This window comes from Ambystoma mexicanum, chromosome 6q (assembly GCF_040938575.1).
Source record: "Ambystoma mexicanum isolate Mex_15411 chromosome 6q, UKY_AmexF1_1, whole genome shotgun sequence".
NCBI lineage: Eukaryota > Metazoa > Chordata > Amphibia > Caudata > Ambystomatidae > Ambystoma > Ambystoma mexicanum.
Window position 1 is genome coordinate 731,283,799 of NC_090937.1, and position 21,696 is coordinate 731,305,494.

Consider the following 21,696-nt stretch of genomic DNA (forward strand, 5'->3'; position numbering starts at 1 on the left):
AGGCCAGAAATTCGGAGTTAATGTCTTGCAGTAGTGTGGCTAAGGTGTCATCGGATCTCTCCACTGCTGGAATGTTTGGGGATCCGAACTCACGGCGGAGAAGCCTGGCTAGAATGCGACCTGGATGTTAGCCCTCCCCGTATTTCCTAGCGAGTCCGGGGTTGTGGAGGAATTTCATCTCACGGTCCGTGAGGGAGCGAAACGTGTCGAGTTCCGTGCCTAGGGATGCTAGGATTTCAGGGGTTTGATGTAGTGCGTATTGGGATTCAAGGGTGGCAAGTGTAGCTTCATTTTTTGCGATATCTCCCCGAATTACATTCAAGATGCCATTTTCTTTGGATAGAGCAATACCCCTGATGTAGACTTTAAATGATTCCCAGAGGGTGGCTTGTGACGATACCGAATTAATGTTGATTTCAAAGAAATCTTCAATGGCAGTCTCCAGTTCGGAACTAGAGGCAGTGTCAAGTAGAGAGTGAGGTTTCATTTTCTATTGCCTAATTCGGTCTCGATCTTGACCCCAGCAAAGGGAGATGGTCACCGGTGAGTGGTCGGAAAGGGTTTAAGGAGAATCGTTAAGTGTGACACGTTCCTTATTAGTATATCTGATACTAGCCATCTGTCGATTCTTGACTGTGAGTTGTGTACTGAAGAGTAGGAGGAGTAGGAGCGGGAATCAGGGTAAATAAGCCTCCATACATCTACGATCGCAAGTCAGGGAAGAGATGTTAATATGGAGTAGGCTGCTTTGGAGAGTTGACTGGGTCTGAAGCTGGATCTTTCTAGGTTCACGTCTAATATTGTATTTAAGTCGCCACCCCATAGGATCGGTATCAGAGGGAAGCTATCTAAAAGGGAAGCTAGGTGTAGGTAAAACTCGGGATCGTCAATATTGGGACCTTAGATATTTAACAGAACCACCTCCTTTATTCTGCAGGGTGCCCTGGAGCAACACATATCTGCCCTGGGGGTCAATCTGTGAAAACTTGCAACTGAATTTAAGGCTTCTGTGGATTAGGATCATAACTCCCCGGCTTTGGGTAGAGTAGTTAGTGAAGTACCTTTGGGGGGCCCCACATTTTGGCAAACCTTTCACAGTGTTCAGTACTAATGTGCGTTTCTTGTAGAAAGAGGATTTTGACACCATGACGCTCAGCTTGAAGTTGTAATTGTCTCATTTTCTTGTAGTTACCCAACCCCCGCACATTCCAGATCATGAACGTTAAGTTATCATCGATCAGCAGTGTGGAGGTGCTCATTAGTCATTATCACGTAGCGGAATGGTGGCTCCTGAGCCCAAGGCACCAGTCAAGCACCAACCCGTGTAAAACTGACATGGCACTGCCTCATGCTCTACTTCTTCCGTGGACATTAAGCCTTTTTTAACATAACACCCAACCCCTCCCGCCTCCACCCACATCCCTCCCCCAAACAGAGGAATGATAGCCCCATACCCTTCTAACCAAATCCAAACCAATGGCATCAACGCCGGGGGGCCTGTGAACTGGCCTGGCGGCGATGCTCTGGGCTGGGGGTAATTGAGGATAAGCATAGTGCCTGGAAAGGAGGTTGTGCGTAACCTAGGTAGGACCTTATACAGGTGAGAAAAGCACGGCCCTGCGGTAGGTTAAACAATTTACTCATGGCTGGGAGGGAAGATCTCCCATGCTTCTGGGACAGGAAGGTGTCCCGACCTATAAACGTTTAACAGAGAAACATAACACTAGTGAAGAGGCGCTGCAAGAGGGGGGTCAGCCCGGGAAATGCTCATCAATGAACCTGGAGGCCTCCTCCGGGATTGTGAAAAAGAACACCTGGTTGGAGTGTTCAATTCTCAACTTGGCAGGGTATAGCATGGAGTATTTGACCCCCAGGTCGCGTACTCTCGTCTTAACCACCAGGAAAGTTTTGCGCTCCCGTTGAACAGCCACAGAAAAGTCGGGATACAGATGGATCCTGGCGGACCCCAGGAGTAGTTTGCGGAAATTTGGGATCCTGGCTATGATAGGGTGTGGAGGTGCGCCCGGCTTGGGTTTCGCTGTTAAGGCACAGTGGGCTCTCTCTCTATTGCAAACTACAGAGAAAGCTTTGGGGAGACAAGAAATGTTAGTAGTGTGCGCTCAACATAGTCCTCCATGGGTTCCTTGATGCCATCTTCGGGCACTCCAATAATGCAGAGATTGTTACGTCTCGAATGTGATTCGAGGTCCTCATTCTTTTTCTCCACTTCGAGAACTCGGCTAGAGAGTGAGGAGACTTCTGCCCAGAGGGAGCCCAGGTGATCCTCGTGGCACTCACCCTTGTCTCGATCTCAGCCACCCGGCCATCGGTCCTCTCGATGTGAGCTTTAATGGAGAATAAGGTGCCATTCATGTCATCAAGTTCGGTATGGAGCGTAGTAAAGCCCTCAGCAATGTATTCCATCATTTTCTGAGAGTCTGTGGGATCCGAGGGCGTTGAAGTGGTTGGCTCCTGCTCTGGTGTCCCCTCAGCTGATCTCGACGGTGTTTTTTGCGAACATGTTGATGGAGCACTGTTTTTTCCCTGCTCCTTTAGTCATTTTGCCAACCAGGGGTGACCCTGCGGGCCTGGGCTGGCAGAGGGGGCACTGAGGCGATGCGGGAGGGAGGCAGGTCACAAGCGGCAGTCCGAAGGGCCAGCAGGGGTGTTCGGGGTGCCCCGTGGTTCTTGAGTGTATTGTGAGGTTCAACCCGCTAGTAGGTTGTGGGGCCGGTTCCATGTCATTTCATCGCAGGATGTTTTTTCGCTGGGTTTTTTATTGCAGATTTTTTTCGAAAAATCATCAATTTTTTTATTTTATTTATTTTTGGGGGGGTTAAAAAATGCGATGATTTAAAAAAAATCTGCGGTAAAAAACCCAGCAGAAAAATATCCGGCGATGAAATGACATCATACAGTGGGGCCACAGGACCTCCAATGAGCACCCACCAACTGGAGCCGGGGGGACCACCCCAGATGGCAGTTATGTAAATGTGTCGGGTGCTCGGTGATTAGATCCTCCGATGGAAATGGCTATTGATGGACCTGGCTGAAGTCTGAGAGCAGGAGGTCTGTGGTCAGCATCGGGGTAAAGCAAGCCGTGCCGTTTTGGGCTCAGGACCGCCTGAGTGGGTGGGAAGGGAGACTCTTTATGTCCAAGAGCAAGGCAGCTGGGTATCCCAGTGGAGGAAATGTAGACAGTTGGGAGTCAATTAGGGTGTCCCCAGCGTGCCAGCAGAGAAGTGACTGCAACGAACGCCAGCGAAGTACACCAGTGCCCGCCTCCCAAGCCACAGGACTATCAGGTGATTCAAGTAATTCAGGTGCTGTGCGCTGCGCGGAGGTGATGATTCACGATGTGCAATCACCGCCACTCTGTTGGGCTATGAGTCCCAGGCTCCCATCAGGTGAATGCAGGTAGGGGGTCTGGAAAGCGCAGACACACAGCAATGACCCCCACACGGTCACCGCAGTTCGGGCCAGCGCGGCCAGGTAGAGATCCGTAGACAGCTCAGCAGCTCAAGCCGAGTCAGGGGTCGTGGTGGGCGGTTGAGGCCACCGATCCTCGCCGCAGGGCGCTGTTAAAATGCCTGTGTACTTGGTGAGCGTAGACTGCACGGCCCAGCAGCACGGGGTCCCCGTGACTCCCCAGCAGCACTCGCCGGGTTGCGTCGGGAGCCCGTGCCCCCGGGATCAAAGGCAGCTGAAAGCTGGAGGGAGGCACGGCCCCGTCACGTAGCGACCCGTGAGGAAGGCTGGTAAGGTTGGCCACACTCCCGGGGAGGGAGACGGCAGAGGCGGGTGAGAGTGTCACTGTGGGCAGGGCGAATCAGGGCTCCCGAGGCCTCGGGGACTCACCGTGGCCGCCGGAGGGCCAGTGTGTCACCTGGCGGTGAACGCAGCCTCAATCCTCCCCGGGTCCGGTCGCAGCAGGAGCTCCACATCTCAGCACGCCTCCCAGGAGGGGCGGTGGAGCAGTACGCTCAGCGTCCAGGTCGGGTTGCGGGGTCCTGGTGCAGGAGCCGGTATGGATGCAGCCACAACGGTTGACGCTCCTCCGCAGGGCCTGGCGGTCGCCGGCGGCGAGGGGAAGAGGCCACAGCAGAGCGGGCACAGCGCCCCTCACCCACAATCCTATGGGTCGGAGGCAATCACCTCTGGAGAGGAGAAGCGGATCGGGACAGCTTAGCCCTCCGGTCCGATTTAAATGGGCTGGATCTCTGAGACGGAGCTGATTTTCATCCCAAGGCTCGGCCAGATCCCCGCTCAGGTCTTCAGTAGCAGGCTACCGCAGTTGGTGCAGGATTTTATAACGCACTGCAGCAGGATTCGAGAAGGAAAGTGCCTCCCAGCTCGGAGCTCTCAATTAGGTGGCCATCTTCTGCGAGCGCAACAGCGCCCCCACAGCTACAGCTAATTTGACTTCAGAGATGCACAGGTCAGTAGTAGAGCTTGTAACCAATGGCAAGGAGGCGGCGAAGCAGATATTGAAGGACAGTCTGGACACAGGAGAGTTTGTTGCTCCAGGTCCATTGGCACTGGGCGGTGGTCTGCAGGCCATCTTGGATGCACTTGATGCAAGTGTTGCACTTGATGTTCAGTAAAAACTGTTTAATAAGCCCTTTGCAAAGCCAATTTGTTTAGGACAAAAGCATGCGGCTCACTTAAGAAGTGTAAAGCATTGAAGGTGACCGCTGACTATTTGGGATTAGTGCTACATCAACATTACTCTTCTTTTTCAATGGTTGTTCCTTTCACCCCTTCTCCTGAGTATCTGACAATATTCACTGGGAAAGACAGCAAGGCCAACAACGGTGTTGGCCCTCAAATGGTATTGGACTGTCTTGAGGCAGAGCCTCTGCCCATTCATTACACTGTACAGCTTTGGCTTCAAAACCTCTTTAATTTGGAGTCCTTCGAACGCATGAATTGAGTGAGGTAAAAGGCTATGCTTTTTCCAACGACAGTGTACAAATCACCTCAGATGCGTAGGCCTTGCAGAAAACAATGGACAACCCCATTCTCTACGTAGTGCCCCTCCGCACGTGCTTCTGCTCATGGAAGTATCATAACTCCAGAGTGAAACTGCTGTCAATTTGGTGCATCACTCGGGCAGGTGAAAGAAAGGCTTGGTATTTCATCTATTTTCTGATTTTCCAAGGAATAGGGGTGGTTGCAGATCTGTGCTTGAGTTGCACCTGCTGAATTTGTTCCTTTAAAAAAAAAAAAAAAAAAAAAAAAAAACCTGCCCAATGCCTACAAACGTTGGACCTCCAAGACTGGTTAGTGTCCCCAACCTGCCTATTTCCATGTCCATATCCACCCAAAATATTGACGTTTTTGACGTTTACAGTGGGAGACATACACTATCAGTTTGCAGCGTTGCCCTTTTGCTACTCACAAAACTACTTGCAGTTTTGGGAGTGTACATCAGGAGGAATCAAATCAATGCATTTCCCTTTGACTGGTCAATCCAGGAATGCACATCGGACATGGTCTCTGAGCAACTCTTCAAGACGTGGCAACAACTCCACAATCTACTTGAAAAAGATACAGATCTCTCCAACTCCGTGACTACAGTTCTTTGAAGCATTTCTGGATACACAGGCAGGCAAGGCTTTTTCTCTTGAGCTGTCAAATGTGCTTTCTGCATCATCAACCTAACAACAGAAGCTGCATGTACATGGCCCTTACAGCCTGGTTGGCAGGAGATGCACACTTTGATACACTGGCCACCTCATGGCAACCAGTGGGTTAGGTAGAGGTTGTGGATAGGTATGGTGAGTTAGAGTGACCGGAAAGAGGTTTAGGAAGAGATAATGGATTGGAAGGGGGACAAAGGGAATGTACACATACCAATCGCCTATAATCTCTCACTTTTCCTGAACTCCCCTACAACCTATAACACACTGCTCCTGTCACTGCACGCCCCCCCCCCCCCCACCAGATCCTGCCCGGAAAACCAGGTTTATGTCCCTGCTTCTTGTGTGTCAGAAATAGTCTTTAGCAGTTCAGATCGTATAGCTCTGAAACAGAAACCAAAATACGCTGCAACACTTTGCCCCAGAATTGAAACAAACGCTGCTCCCAAAAATGAACCTGCACTTAACTGAGGCCCCCAAACCCGCGAACGAGTTCAAAGGCATGGGGCAGCAGGCATCCACTGGGAACATTCACCGCTGCTGCCTGACTGAATCATCTGCAACTCCTTGTCTCCCGAAGTTCCTCCAAACATGGGACTGGCCTCGCCACTTCACTGCTGCAGCCCGGGGCACAGAATGCTCCACCACAGCCCAGCGCATCCTCCCAAGTCACACGCAAATGTGGCGTAATACTGCCAGAAAATCCGAAGACTGTGAACATGCACGCGGGCACGTGTGCTTCCTGGTGTTAATCACAAGCACCTGTGGATGCATGCTGCCTGGTTTTGCCTGCTGCCTTGCGTGCTGTGCATTCCATCTCCCCAGAGGCAGCTGGAAACTGGAGTCCTGTGCTGGAGTCTCAACCTCCCCCCTGCTCCAGAACCCTCTGGCACGAGCTCTCACAAGAGCAGAGTAAAAAATAAAATCACGCAAACTGCCAATACCTTCCAGTGTGGCCAGAGTTCCAGATTTAGCGTTCCTGGAGCTTCTTTGTCTCCAGGCTTCATGCATTTTTCTGGTGCCAGAGGCCATTGTTCTATAGTCCGTGGTCCCAATTTACTCAACATGACAAAGCTTGTCTGAATCACAGGTTAAGTGTTTTAGGATCTCAACTGGTTGTCCCGAATGGAGAACCTGCTGAAAAAGGGGAATCCTTTCGACAGCTATGGCTGCAAACTTCGGTGGTAACGGATGCCTGTTAATGGTTGGAAAGCTCACCTGCCTACTTCCTAATGAGCAGCCTATGGACCCTGAGAGAAAGTGCAGAGCGCATCAACCTTTTGCAACTCAGGGATTTCTTGTTGGCACTGGTGGCATTTCTGCCATCTCAAAGGGGCCGGTTAATCAATATCTCAACAGACAACACTATGACCGCCACGTATATGATAAGAATTCGGTAGCGTTGGATCACTGCCTTTGATGCAAGGAAGCCTTGCAGATATTTATCTGTGCCCCGGTCACTGACATTTGGAAAATGAAATCGGGAACATTTTATGGCAGTCTTGCAAGATTGGTAGATGCGCCAAGTGCTGCAGGGTTGTTCTTCAGTGGCACGGAGCACACCTCAGTCTTCTGTTCTCAAGAGGAAGGTTAAGTTATTTTTCTCCACTGAAGCCTTGAGGGACAGACGTTTCCATTTCATCTACTATATATTTCTTCTGATTTGTAGGGGTGCAGAAGGAGGAGGCTGACACAAAAGTGGCATATTTGTGTCAAAAAATTGTATTCAGTGAAAAAGAGAAAAGAAAACCTACCTATCCCCATTCCAAACCAACGTAGGCTCGGTACCTAGCCAAAGTACAATTTTGGAGGCGTTTAAAGTGTATGTCAGGGGGTGCTGTATATCGAGGGAGGGGGGTGTATTGAAGGCTTTACGGGGGTCTATGAGGAGAATAGAGGACATTATCCGGGATCTTGAAAATTAACAGAGCATCTCGGATGACAACGATGACCCCGAGACACGCGAGGAACTGAAGGTGCGCAGGGAGGAATTCCAGCAGATGGCAGAGAGCGAAGGGAAGATTCTGGGAGACCCAATAATAGCAAGGAGATATGGGGAGGGCGATCGCCCGAGTAGAACTTTGACCTGGGCAGTTAGGTGGGAGCGACATATTACCCCTTTTGCTGAGGTTGTGGGGCGGGATGGTGGGGTCATTAAGGACCTGGAAGGAATAAATAAGGCGTTCTATAACTACTATGCAGAGCTATACTTAACACAACATGCAGGGGGGCACGACAAGCTGGTAGAGTACCTGGACGTGGTTGCACTGGGTTGGATGGATGGTGAGCAGGGGGGAGCGCTAAACTCTCCTATTACGGAGGAGGTGGTTCGGGAAGCTATAAAGTTGTTGCCTAATGGAAAGGTGCCTGGGATGGATGGCATCGCAGCCGAATTCTATAAAGCGTACGTGGACATCTTAATTCCCTAACTGTTAAGTATGTATGAGGACGCCATGGCTAGAGGTACGCTCCCTGAGTCGACCAGATCACCACTGGTGACTGTGCTTCCGAAACCGGGGAAGTATCCTTGTCAATTGGCATCTTGCAGGCCGCTATCGCTGATTAATATAGATAACAAAATACTAGCAAAGATCCTAACCAAGCAATTGTTACCGCATATGCTGCCGTTGGTGCTGCTGGATCAGGCTGGGTTTATACCGGGCCGGTCCACTCAGAATAACTTAAGACGCTTGTTTTCCCTGATTCACAATGTTAACCCTGAAGTCCCTATAGCGTTGGTAGCCCTCGACGCCGAGAAGGCGTTTGACTCAATAGAGTGGCAATTTCTGTTTGAGGTGCTGAGATGCTTGGGGTTTGGTCTTAACATTTTCTCAAATGGGTTCGGTTGCTTTATACTGATATATACGGGCTGATATATATAGAAGTGGGGTGATCTCTGAGTTCCTCTATCCCACTCGCGGCACCAGGCAGGGGTGCCTATTCTCCCCAATCCTTTTTGCCCTGGCCATGGAGCCGCTGGCCTGCCATATTCGGGAAGCACACGCTCATCAGGGAATTTGTGTGAATGCGCACTGAGCCGTGATATCGCCCTATGCGGATGACATCCTTCTATATGTCAAGAACCCCAAGCAGAACTTAGCCCCATTAATGCAGGAAGTGATTAGATTTGGGGAATTATCTGGTCTTAAAATTAATTGGAACAAATCCGAAGTACTTCCAATGACACCTAGGGTGCTGCGGTCTGATGTGGGCGGTGACTTTCGGTGGTGCCCTCAGGGTTTGTGGTATTTGGGGATTATGGTTACTACGGACTTCAGTACGCTGTATAAGGATAATTATGTGAAAGCGCTTGAGGTACTAGAGCAGAAAGTAGAATTGTGGATCCTCTTCCCTATCTCGCAGGCTGCGCGCGTAACGCTGGGCAAAATGGTCATATTGCCCAAGCTGCTGTATAGCATCAATAATGTCCCATTATGTCCAGGTTGGTGTGGGTGGGTAAGCAACCCCTCATTGCGTACGATACCCTGACCGCGGCATATGAACACGGCGGACTGGAATACCCGCATATGTACTGGTATTACCTCGCAGCGCAGCTACAGTATATAGCGGGGTGGAACCCTCCGAGTCCAATGCATCTACACCCCATGGCGGCAAAAGCAATCTCCTTTCCTGATAGCCTCATGGGAATGCTTTGGGGAAATCGAGATACTGTCCCGAGGGGGAGGTCCAGCCGATAAATGTGACGTGTACTGCTTGGGACCGGCTAAGTAGACTGATTGATGATACGCCACAATTTCATCCAGAATGGCCCATATACAAGGTTATTGGCATGCACTTACGCATGAAAAACCATTTAGGGAGAATTTAATAGATTAAGGGTACAGACAGTGGGGGATGTGGTGCAGGACGGGAGGTTTATAAAGTGGGAGGAGCTGCGCAATAGAGGGGAACACAATGCGGTGACCCTATTGCTGAATTACAGAATCAGAGGCGTATTAAAAACCAAATGGCCTGAGTTCCTGAAGGCTCCAGTCCCCAGCCTGTTACAGCAATATATCGTTATACCGCTGGAGTCTAGTAAGTTAGTGCCGGTTAGTTACAAAATGACTGAGTGCGATGGGGATGAGACGGGGAAATTTCAAGAATGCATGGTCAACCTCTTTGGGCAGCATGTTGAGCGAAACGCAGTGGAAACTTGTATACATGCAGACTCGTAGGATATCCCTGAATGCCCGATATAGACTGATCCATTACAAGTTTCTACATAGGGTCTAGTACTCCCCGATGAGATTGAGCAGGATTTATCCTGACAGCTCCCCGGGGTGTAGGAGGTGTGGAGGGGAACCAGCTGACTTTTATCATTTGGCATGGAACTGCCCGCGCATTGGGTTGCTCTGGAGGGAGATTGAGGGGGGCAATGTCTGTAATGCTTTCTACACCCCGAGTCTACACGCCAGCGGTGTGGATGCTAGCCCTGATAGAGAGCTGGTCCTGTATGGAATGGAACGGAGACTGTTGGGAATGGCGGTAGGGTGGCCAGGCATTTGGTGGCCAAGATGTGGGGCAAGAGGAATCCGCCAACATTTCGTGCTGGAAAGCATGAAACTGTGTGAACGCAGGGAAACCAAATATGCTGCAACTATGCCGGTTACAAGTCATCCAATTGACTATTGGCCTCCATTCCAAAGTTATCTGTCTGAAATGGACACCAGAACACATTCACTGTGCAGAGTTTTGGAATGACTTTGGTAAGCAGCATGAATTGAGGCCCCCAATTTACTGACGAAAGGTGGGGAGCAAGGGATGAGGTCCTCATGTGCAGAAGTCTGAAATAATGCCGTCTGTGGCTGATATGAGAACTGGGACGGGAATATGTACTGTTTCGAGACGTTAACAGTGGTTGGGTGGTGGGTGGGGGGGGTTAATGAGTTGTAGTGAAAGTGTTGTTTGTATTGCAAAATTAATAAAAGAGTTAAGATTTAAGGTGACTGACAGGATATCTGTCAACTCAAAATGTCCACCCTCTTTTGTCATGAAAACGTTGCTTCTGACCCTCACACTAGAAACTATAACTAAAGTAGTATCGTTCTGGCCGATCCCAGGCGAATGACACCCTCTCCTGGTTTGTTTTAACAGTTCTGTTCAGTTCAAAACAGTCTTGTGTCTCACAAGCTGTCAGGGGGAATAGCTCCCATCCCCTGATGGTAATGTTCCAAACAATACTTCTCGCGGGTTATCAGGGGGAATGGCTCTCTTCCCCTGATAGTCTTAAACACTCAGGTATTTCCTCTTGGTGGGTCAGGAAAATGTCTCCCTTTTCCTGGCGTACGCTTTCGGGGCTTGGGGGAATGACTCCCTTCCCCAGGCCCCGTTTTGACCTTGCTGCCGATCTGAGTTATCTGTTCTTTCAAACAGCCAGCGGGAATTACTCCTTTCTCCAGTCCTTCTTGGAGTTTACTGCTGGTCTTGGCTACCAGGAAAATGGCTCCCTTATCCCGGTATCTTACTCTCAGCTCCTCACAACCATGGTGAATGACTCCCTTCTCCTGGGCTTCTTTGTGTCAGGCTTCACACCTACAACACACAATTCTGGTTTCACCTCTTCTTTGACTGTGCCCACTTGGTTTACTTCCATGCTAAGTACTGCAATGAGTAAGATGACCTGTATCTCTTTTTGGTGTTGTGTCCCTGGCCCTGGTTTCTCTTTGGCCTGATCTTTGAATTGGCCCACTTGGTTCACTAACCTACCAAGTACTGCCACGAGGAAGATGACGTGTATCTTTATCTTACTCTCCATCGTTTGGGCCCTCTGCCCTTTTCTGACGATTGGTGGCCTTGGGGCTACCACCAACACGAGGATGACATCCTCTGATGTAAAGCCACACTTTCTCACGTTGGGGTCCTCGATCCTTCTTTGGTGGTCAGTGTTTTTGGTACCATCAAAGTTGTAATGCAAAGTTCATTCATACTTCCTTTGAAATGAGGGGACTTGTGCCTGCCCCGGTTTACCCATCTGCTGTTACTCGTTGCCAGGATCCTCTCGTGTCCCCACCGGTGAGCCAGCCCTCTACCCTATCTTCTGGGATCTTCCCGCCATGCTCTGGTCTCTCCTGGGGTCTGCACTTGCCTTGTCCTGGTCTTCGGCAGCTTCTGACAGCTTCTAGGTTGCTGCGGCAGCTCTGCAGCCTTTGGCTCCTTGCCATATCAGCACCTGTTACGGACCACTCAGTCCACCGCCTCCTCGACGCCATGCTACTGCCTTGCTAGCTTCTTGCAGAGTCTTGTGTCAGACCTACTAGAGATGCATCTCCTCCTCCGATGGCGTCCCGGTCTCCAGCCCTTTGAATCTCCCACGCCGAACAGCTTCCACGGATGCTGTGGCTCTGGGGATGGTCCCTTCTCGGTTTTTACAGTCCGTTCAAGTATGTTTCTTCCTGGAAGGCTAGAACGCTCCTCTGAGTTCAGGGAAGTGTTGTTCCTGAATCTTTGCGTTCTCTTCGTGTCAGTACCTGCCTCCCAGGTATTCTTCTTCGTCTCAGGACTGGAGTCAGTAAATGGTATAATGCCACAATAGCAAGTGGAAGTGCTAGCAAGTGGAGGTTAGTTAAAAGATGGTAAAGGGTTTGGGAACATTAGGTTGGGGACTTTGTGCCTAATTCTACCCAGGTGTTTGTCCTTTTCCTGTGGGCAGGGGTTGCTCTCCCCCACGCCCCACAAGTTCTTCCCAAATTGTACCACCCCCAGGAGGACTATTGAGTAGCAGCCTCACCTCCCTAGCCTCATGGAAATGGGCTCCCCCTCGGGAGAAGTGGCGACATCTGATCAATTGTCACATTTCATTTAGGACTCTTAATTGATCGAATAGTACAGCTGCATAAAGTGCAAAATGCAGCTGCTTAGCTCCTACCTATGCTGAAGAAATTCAACCATACCTTGCCGGGCCTTGCATCTCTGTGCTGGTTGCCAGTTAAATCTATGTGCCTTATGCATACATCTGTATACGGGATCCGGAAGATACTTGTGTCTCAGAAGATTCAAAGCCCCAAAAGAAACCTCAGGTCAGTCTTTCTGTGCCCTTATCATCCTGGCAATTAAGAAGTCCAAATGGGAGATAGATCTTCCTCAACACTCATCCCCAAAATCTGGAAGAGACTCCCATCAGCCTTAAGGGATGAAAACAATCTCTTGATGCTCAGAAACCCCCCAAACCTTTCGATCTAGAAACATCTCCCTTACCTTGACCACCTTCCTCCTACAATGTTAATGTCTTTTGGTGCATGGTAGCCCTTAAGAAAAGCCCCAAACTATGCAATACAATACTAGTGCTCCGGAGGATGAGGTTTATCGGGTATACCGTGATTTTTATCATGCCTGATTGAGCAAGGAGGATGTGTTTCCTGGACCTTCTGGACACGTGCCCTTGTGTAAGCCTTGACATCTACCGACGAAGGTAGACTTGTGTTCCGAAGCAGAGGGGCTGATCCTCCACCCAAACCTGTCAATCTCAACCTTTATGCGTTGGTTGTGATACCTAGGGTACAAGGACTAGGATCTGTCGGATGAAGTTCTAGCAATCCGGTAGTTGGCCAGGTGCCATGCTACCAAATTGATCTATGCTTACAGGTGAAACAAGTTTTCCAGCTGGTGCTGAGGAAGAATCCTAGATCCACGTCCTGTGTTATAGGCACATGGAAGGGAGTCCGAGTGGCTAGTTATCTGTGTCCAAAAGGACACCTGAATATGGTTATTGTTCCAGCTTGGTACTTGAACATAATTTAGGAAGTTCTTGATGGCTGCCGCCTTTGAGTCCATGCAGTCTCGTTCTTTGCGACTGCACTCACTGAAGGTGCTGCTATCATTTCCACTGTGCATGAGCTCCAGACTCTTTCATACCTCTGAACTTGTCCTTTTCAAGGGTGAAGGTTACTTTGCGGTTTAGGCCCTCTTTTTTTTTTTTCTCAAGGTGATGACTAAATTTCACATCTCGCACAAGATCCAAGAAACAAAGCCGGCCTTGAGCTTTTACATCTGTAGGACAGAATACCTCAGGAAAGATCAGCAGTTTTTTATGTGATTTGCTGGTGTTTGTTTGGGCAGAGCTGTGAACAAACATACTGTTTTGTGGATTCTCCTTTGAATTTCCGAATGCTATTATTTGACTAACAAGGTTCCCACAGATCCTCAGGCTCCTCCACTAGTTGTCTAGCTGCTTCATCTGCTCCGGCAGGTACTCCAGTTCTAAACATCTGTCAAGCTGTAAGATGCGTTTTGTTGGTTACTACTGCTTGAATTGTTTGGCTGGTGACAATTGGTCATTCTATCCACCAGATTTTTGCAGTGTGGTTGCTGGCTGTCCTCCCTCCTTTCTTTACTTAGAAAAGATGAGGAATCTTTGGGAATGTGCTCTCTGATGGATAAGTCCTTCCTTCCTCAGATTTATAATTGATTTACCCATCTGCCCCCTATAACAATTTGCTCATAATCTGTTCTGCAGTTCTTGTGCGCCTGAATGAAGGGTAAATTAAAGGAACTGTGGTAATGGAGCAGATACGGTTGGCTCTCTGATGTCATGTCCTACACAAATTGGAGCATGCACTTGTTCCCGTGGGTGGCTAATGAAAAATATTTGCAATCCAGTCCACATCTGCTAAGATATTTCAAAAGCTGAAGAATCTATGGGAGGATACATGTCTGAAAGAAAATTACCAAAGGTAAATAATGTGTTGTTTAATTATTTATTGAAAAGCACTGGTGTGTAAAACAAGTGGCAACATGACGAAGAGTCTCTGCTCTATGTGATGAATCCAGTGAAGTCATTCAGTATTGATCTCCTCCCATGTGGCCAGGGGAAGGCAGTCGCTAACTGATACTGACCCTATGGGCGGCTTTATGAGGGAGGATCACATGGGAGGAGATGACTCCGAGGGAGATATTATGCCTTCATTGAATGAAGCCCAGTATCCCCCAACGCCACTTTTCCCTAAAGACCCTGTGGCACCCAACCCATTAATGGCATATTGTCATTTAACGGTTCCCTCTGTTAGAGGAAATCAAGAGACCTTGTCCTCACAGTATTCAAGTCAGGCCCCCACCTTGCTCAAACACCCAAAACCTGCACATACCTTCTTTTTGTTTCTAATATGCTTTTATTGTAAACCTTCTGAGAAGAACCATTTCATAAGTAGAATCCCAATAACATCCATGGACTCCAACTCCCATAATCACTCGGGTACTGAGATGAGGAGGAGAGAGTCTGCGCAGAGTGACTAGTGCCCAAAGTACAACACGCAAGCTAGTTGTTTTTCAAAGCCTGCCATGCGCTGGACATTTAAAGATGGTGTCCGCACTCCACATAGCAGCAATGCAGGAAGGGACGGTACACTCCAGGCAGAGGCTTGTGATCACGAGGCACACAAACACTTACCGGGACAGAAGAAGCAGCGCTGCAGACGAGCAGGAAAAGCCGTAGAGATGAGAGGAGCTGCACAAATCCTGGGAGTCAGACTGCTCACGGAAGCAGCGTTCATCTGTCTGGAACAAGGGAGGAATCCACCGTGTCACAGCGGAGCCGCACAGAACACTGAGGAGACCGTCGCTGACTTCAAGGTGGAAAGCAAATGGAGCATCTGTTCCACAAAGGTTCAGGCAGAGTCGGAGGTGCCAGGAGATACTGGTGCTGCGTACCCAAAGCAGCTGGGGACCCCAGGGCATTCCGACAAGTGCGCCAGCCCGCATTTGATAAATATAAGACTGTTAATGATGAAAAGAGCATAAGAAGAATATTTGAATGCAGCCAAGATGAAATATTTTATTGCAATACCCAATATGAAGAATGTTTGTATGCAGACCAGTCACAGTGCCAAAAGAAACCCCAATCCAATACATGGGCATGAGAAGCCAGTGTGGGGGAGAAGTCTGAGCAAGTGCTACCTTAAGCAAGTATACCAAGTACCTCATGGTAGAGGCCATTTTTGTATAGCCATGGAACTGTAAATCAATTAAGAAACGTCCTGGCAGGCCAAGTACATTAGGCAATTGAAGTTTTGTAAAGATTCCTGGCAGGAGAGAATACCACGTAATTGAGATTGATAAAAGGAACCGTATAAGAAACCCGGGCAGGCGCGTGTACCAGCTGAATAGGATTGAATGAGGATTCCTGACAGGGAGGAACACCAGGCAATCTGCACAGTTAAAGGCAACCTTACAGAAAGACAGTTGAAAAACCTGTGATTTAAACAAGAACTTTGTGAATTCAGTGAAGAAAGAAAGGAACTGTTAATTGAGGTGGAACTTTTGCAATCCTGTTCAAGAAACTAGGGGCAGGGAACCACCCCCTGGATCCAAGAGTCTTTTCCTTAGAGAACATTTTTGTTGAAGTCATTGCATTTTGGTTTTGAACACGTTTTGCTAACATCCAGAGAAAGACATTTCCTTACACCCTTTGTTTTGTTTTAGTGTGAGGGTTAGTATAGGATGTTTTGGACACAAGGACGGCTTTTCAGTTAGACTTCCTGACCCATCATGATCCTTCGTTTTGATTTTTAGGTAGGGAAATTCTTCTTAGAATAGGGCCAGTTAGGCAGTTTTCCAACCCACTTTTATTTCAATAAATGTCTTTGCTTGAGAAAATGAATATCTTGCGCCCGACATATTTCTGACCCCTCACATCTACCGGACAAAACTATCAACCTATAAACATGTCCTTATCTGCTTATCAATATGGACAGTTAGAGTGACTGTACAGTGAGCAGTAATTCGTAATGGATTAATTTGTTCTACATATCGTTCATCTTTGATATTCTAAAGCCAGCGCCAGCTGTCTTTGGACATTTTGTCATCATCAGGGAGCGCAGCATGGCTCTGCATTGGCTAAACAGGACATCGAGCTAGTATATTTGGAGCTACCATGCCCCATGTCTTCAGTTCCTTTTTTAGCCACTCAGTACACTTCTGGTGGGCCACTTAGTTTTGTAAATGTTACTGTGGCATGCTTAGCCCTCGGAAAGCCCTGGGCTTCAAGCCCTACTCAGACTGCAGTAGTCAGATGTCCAGGTAAGGTATGCACCTACTGCCTTGCGGAGGGCCATGGCATGGAGGTTTGTGGTTCCTGCCAGTTGATGCATTTTAAGGGTTCAGAGCCCACCGTGCTTAACACATGCAGTAGGGTCTCTACCAAAGATTTGCCCTGTGCACCAAAAATCCTAGGTACGCAGTAGTTGCCAATTCCTTTTTTTTTTTTAAACCATCAACTGCTGCGGCCATTTCGATGCTCTTCGAAGCGGCTCCTAAATCTTCTTCAAAGGTTCCGTCATCGTTTCATGTCTTCCTTCGACGGGATATTCAATGAGGGCGGAGACCAAGTTCATTTGGTTTGCAACGCTTTCTTCGCGCCAATCCTCCTGACAAATTTTTCTCGGAGGAGGCAATGATTCAGGATTTGGCCACTAACCTACAGAATGCAAGTAGATTAGACCATTTTCCTGAGGTAGAATTGTATCTGCAAGACCCCCATTTCCACCTTAATGCTGCATTTAAGTCATTCATGGGCAAAGTTACTGAAGCTCTTGGATGGGGTCCTCCAATCAAAAATGTTACAGAATATGACCTGGCTGACATTTTGGCTAGGGGTTCACCAAAGGAACCTATTCTCCCTTTTCCATGTAGCCCTAAAAGATCCATTGATGGAGATATGGCAAGAGCCCTGCTCTGCGCCAACAATGAGGCGGTGACCTTCCTAAGTAGTTCAGGCCAACATCCTCCGACCCTGGCTTCCTGGCAAAGCATCCAAGTCCAGAGAGTCTGGTAGTCCAAGCAGCCACTTTGGGGGATTAATCGGCAGCCTACCCTTCTTGTCTCCAGACAGAGAGCATAAAAAAGTTGATGCTTGTGCAAATAAAATGTTTGCTGTGTTAGCTAAATACACCCACATGTGAGCTGTAATTGAGCAAGCCGCAGAAGATATCTGGTAGGCCAAAAAAAGGGAAAGGGTTCCTTAACATCATCTTAGATGGCAAAGAAGCAACCACAGAACAGGTTATCATGCCATGTTCTTTCTGGAGAGGGGCGCCTGCTACCTTTTTTGAAAATTATTTGCAAGGAACTTGAGGTTGGTCACCCTGAGTTACCTGGGGGAACCCAGACGTGGACCCCCTACTCCCGTGCTCAGAGAGGCACAGCTCCACCTCACTGATGAGGCCCAACAAGGCTGAAACACATGGATGGGGTTACTGTTGGTACTCTTGTTCAGAAGGGAATTGCCATAGCATTTTGGTGCTGGACTGGCCATGTGGGTGGGACAAAGACTGATATGCAAATGGATATATTTCCCATCTGCGAAAGGTACAGTGAGCAAAAACCGATGGCTGCGGACTCTCAAAGTGGTAAAGAACCACAGAACCGGCTATCATGCCATGTTCTTTCTGGAGAGGAGCGCCTGCTACCTTTTTTGAAAATTATAAGCAATGTGCCAGGCCCTGCGATCTGGCCTGGATACTTCAGATTGTCTAGGCAGAACAATGGGAACTAGCTCAGTGATTAGACGTTTTTATGGCTCAAAGTCTGGATTTTCAAAACATGTTCAAGCTAGGTTGCTTGATGTGCCTTTTGAGGCCCTTGATCTTTTCGGTCCCAAGGCCAATGATGGTCTGGAAACATAACAGGCTTCGAAAGCTCCCATATAATCATTGGTTGCCGCATTTAGTCAACAGACCAGTTAGCCTGTACCCTGGAAATGTAAAACAGCTCATTTGGAAAGAGAGGTGTACAGGTCAGTCCTCAGCTAGACAATGTTCTTTCGCTAAGCCGGCAAGGGGTAAGGGAGGAGAAAAAATCACACAGGCCTCTGTTGCCTCTGTCCCATCCAGTTCAGCAGGGAAAGCAAAACATCTTTGAATACCCCTTGCATAACACTCCAGTGGGAGGGCCTCTGTCACATTCTGTAGAATGGTTTCACATTCCTACTGATTCATCGGTAAGACGAGGGATCTCACAAGGGTACTGTCTCCCCTTTATCAGGTGCTCCCCATCTGCCCACGGTCCATCCCGGGACTCGAGAGATTGCTTCCCTGTTGGAGAAAGGAACAATAGAGCCAGTGCCTCTAGCAGAGAGGAATCAGTGGTGGTACTCCCACCATGCCAAAGAAAAGTTGTGGACTGCGACCCATCTTGGACTGGAGGAGCTTGAACAAGTTGCTCAGGAAAGACAAATTAAAGATGGTGACTCTCTCGCTGATCCTCCAGGCTGGAGCTTCAAGATTTCCAAGATTGGTTGGTGTTACTGGGTCTTTAGGATGCTTATTTCCATGTGCTTATACATCCAAAGATCAGGAAGTACCTTAGGCTCATGTTCAGCAGTCCACACTACCAATTCGAAGTACGGCAGTTCGAACTCTCCTCCGCCCGAGGGTCTTCTCCAAGTTGTCGATAGTGGCAGCTAATCTAAGAAGGGAGGCAATACATGTCTTACCTTACTTAGACGATTGGCTAATTAGGGTCCACTCGCAGGAGCAAGCCCGAGATCACTCAGATCGAGGCTGCCTCCCCCTACACAAGCTGGTTTCTACCTCAACTTCAAGAAGTCCCAGATGACACCATCACAAACACTCCAGTTCATCGGGCAGTCCTGAACTTCTCCTTCGAAAGGCTCCCCGCACCCACCCGCAGAGCTCTGAACACCCAGTAGATGGTCACCAAATTCCAAAAAGTCCAAACTTTGGCTATATTTTGCGGTTGCTTGGTGTCATGACATGCTGCATTTTTTTGGTGCCGTAGGCCAGACTGAGAATGAGATTACCTCAGTGGGCTTTCAGATATCAGTGGTCACAGTTCTCAGGCAACATGACAGATCTTCTACAAGTCCCGACCAGGGTCTCGCAGGACCTGCTGTGTTTCTCCCGCAAGGAGAACTTAATGGCAGGAGAACCCCTTTGCCTACCTTAGCTGTTGATAACAATAGTTATGGATGCTTCACTAAAAGCCTGCGGTGCACACCTGAACAAACTCACGGTGAGTGGACTGCGCCCCCTAGCAGAGATAAATCTCCACCTAAACGTTTTGGAGCTGAGGGCGATCAGGCTGTCACTGATGGCCTTCGATACAGAGAAAAACAGTCCTGGTCATGACGGACAGTACCGTGGCCATGCACTACCACAACGAGAGGGGCAATGTTACTCTGGTTTACGGCTTTGCAAAGGAAAATCTCTGAGTTAGCGATTCACATGTCAGGAGAACATGGCAATGGACACTTTCAGCAGGCATGGCTCTGTCTCCCACAAATGGGAGCTGTGCCATGAACTCTTTGCAGAGGTCTTCGTCCTCTGAGGAACCTCTTAAGTGTATCTGTTTTCATCCAGCTCCAACAAGAAGTGCAAGCTGGTCTGCTCCAGGGAACGCTGGGTGACGCATTAGTCGTGGACTGTAACATTTCACTCAGTATGCACTCCCCATGATCCTGATGGCTCCGTACTGGGCCAAGAGAACCTGGTACTCAGCCCTTCTGGACTTGACCATCTGATGCCCTCAACATCTCAGAAAGAGAGTGGACCTTCTCTCGCGGGAAGGGTGTCTCCTTCACCTGAATGTCAACACTCTCAAACTCTACACATGGATTTGGACCTCCCAGAAGATGTCATGGAGGTATTTATTTTGGCTAGAAGACCAGCCCCAAATGCTCTTTACTGCTTCCTTTGGCAGAAATTGTGCAACTGGTGCAGAGCTAAAGATTTGGTTCCTTTCTCATGTGACATCACTGCAGTACTCTCCTTGCACTTAGTACATCAAGGTCTTTAGGTGGCTACGGCCAAGGGGTATCTGGCAGCGCTCTCCATTTATTCTTAAGGTTATAGAGTTAATTCACATTTCAATAAAACATGTAACTTAATGAACAGACAAAAAGTGGGAATCTGACAATCAGGACAGTGCTGTACGCGGAGGACGGGGACCGGAGACCAGAGCAGGAAAGCTGCAGCTGAATCTCGGTAAGTGCTATTTCTTTTTTTTTTTAAATAAGCACTAGCTGCGGTTTTATTTCTAAGTTTTCCGGGCTGGAGGAGCCCGGAAAACTTAGAAATAAAACCGCAGCTTTAAAAACGTTGTATTTATATTTGCGGTCGCTTTTGAAGCGTCGTTTCTGCCTGAATCTGCTTTCCCATTTGGGGCTCTCGGGCTCCCCCTGGGGAGGCCGAGAGCCCCAAATGGGAAATGCTAAATGCTGCGTTGTTTCTGCCTAAATCTGCTTTCCCATTTGGGGCTCTCGGGCTCCCCCTGGGGAGCCCGAGAGCCCCAAATGGGAAAGCAGATTCAGGCAGAAACAACGCGGTTGTGTTGGAAAACTGAGAAACTTGGAAAGAAAAACCGCAGCGTTTTCCAACACAATAACGTTGTATTTATGTTTGCGGTCGCTTCAAAAGCGGCCGCAAACATAAATACGTTTTTAAAGCTGCAGTTTTATTTCTAAGTTTTCCGGGCTCCTCACATAGAAAAAAAAACCCACCTAGTGCTTATTTTTTTTTTTAAATAAATAGCACTTACCGAGATTCAGCTGCAGCTTTCCTGCTCTGGTCTCCGGTCCCCGTCCTCCGCGTACAGCACTAATGAAGGGAAAGCCACCCAGCGGTAGCTTTTGTTTACTACAGCTGGCTGGCTTTTCCTTCATTAGTGCCGCAAAAGCCAGCACAGGAGGGCATCCATTTCACAAAATGGATGCGCCCATGTGCTTGCTTTTGCGAATTTTGAGCTTGAATAGCTCAAAATTTTACATAGGAAGTTTTAAAAAAGAGAATGCTAGTATTTTTTTTTATGTTGCCTATCTATTTTTTAAATGACATTTTTTACTAGACCATGCCTTTAACTCCTGCCCCTTTGAATTTAGAGATCACCGCGAGTGTGAGGTACGCTCTGTTGATAATGTAGAATTGTATGAGCTGCAACCTGGCATTCCTGGATACCTTTTTGTGAAACCCCAGTATCCCCGCCAGACACTTGTACAAAAGACAGCAAATGGTGTGCTAACATTCAAGCAGCCCTCCTAAACAAAATCTCTATGCTCCAATCTAAAATAAAAGATAAGCAGGACTGCCTGAGGCGTGACAACCGC

General features: G+C 48.5%; 1 protein-coding gene across 2 annotated transcripts in view; it reads left to right on the plus strand.

Moving 5' to 3' along the window:
• Window positions 1-21,696, plus strand: part of ARHGAP10 (Rho GTPase activating protein 10) — a 2,208,119-nt gene that overhangs the window by 2,008,445 nt on the left and 177,978 nt on the right. The gene's annotated exons all lie outside the window — the stretch shown is intronic.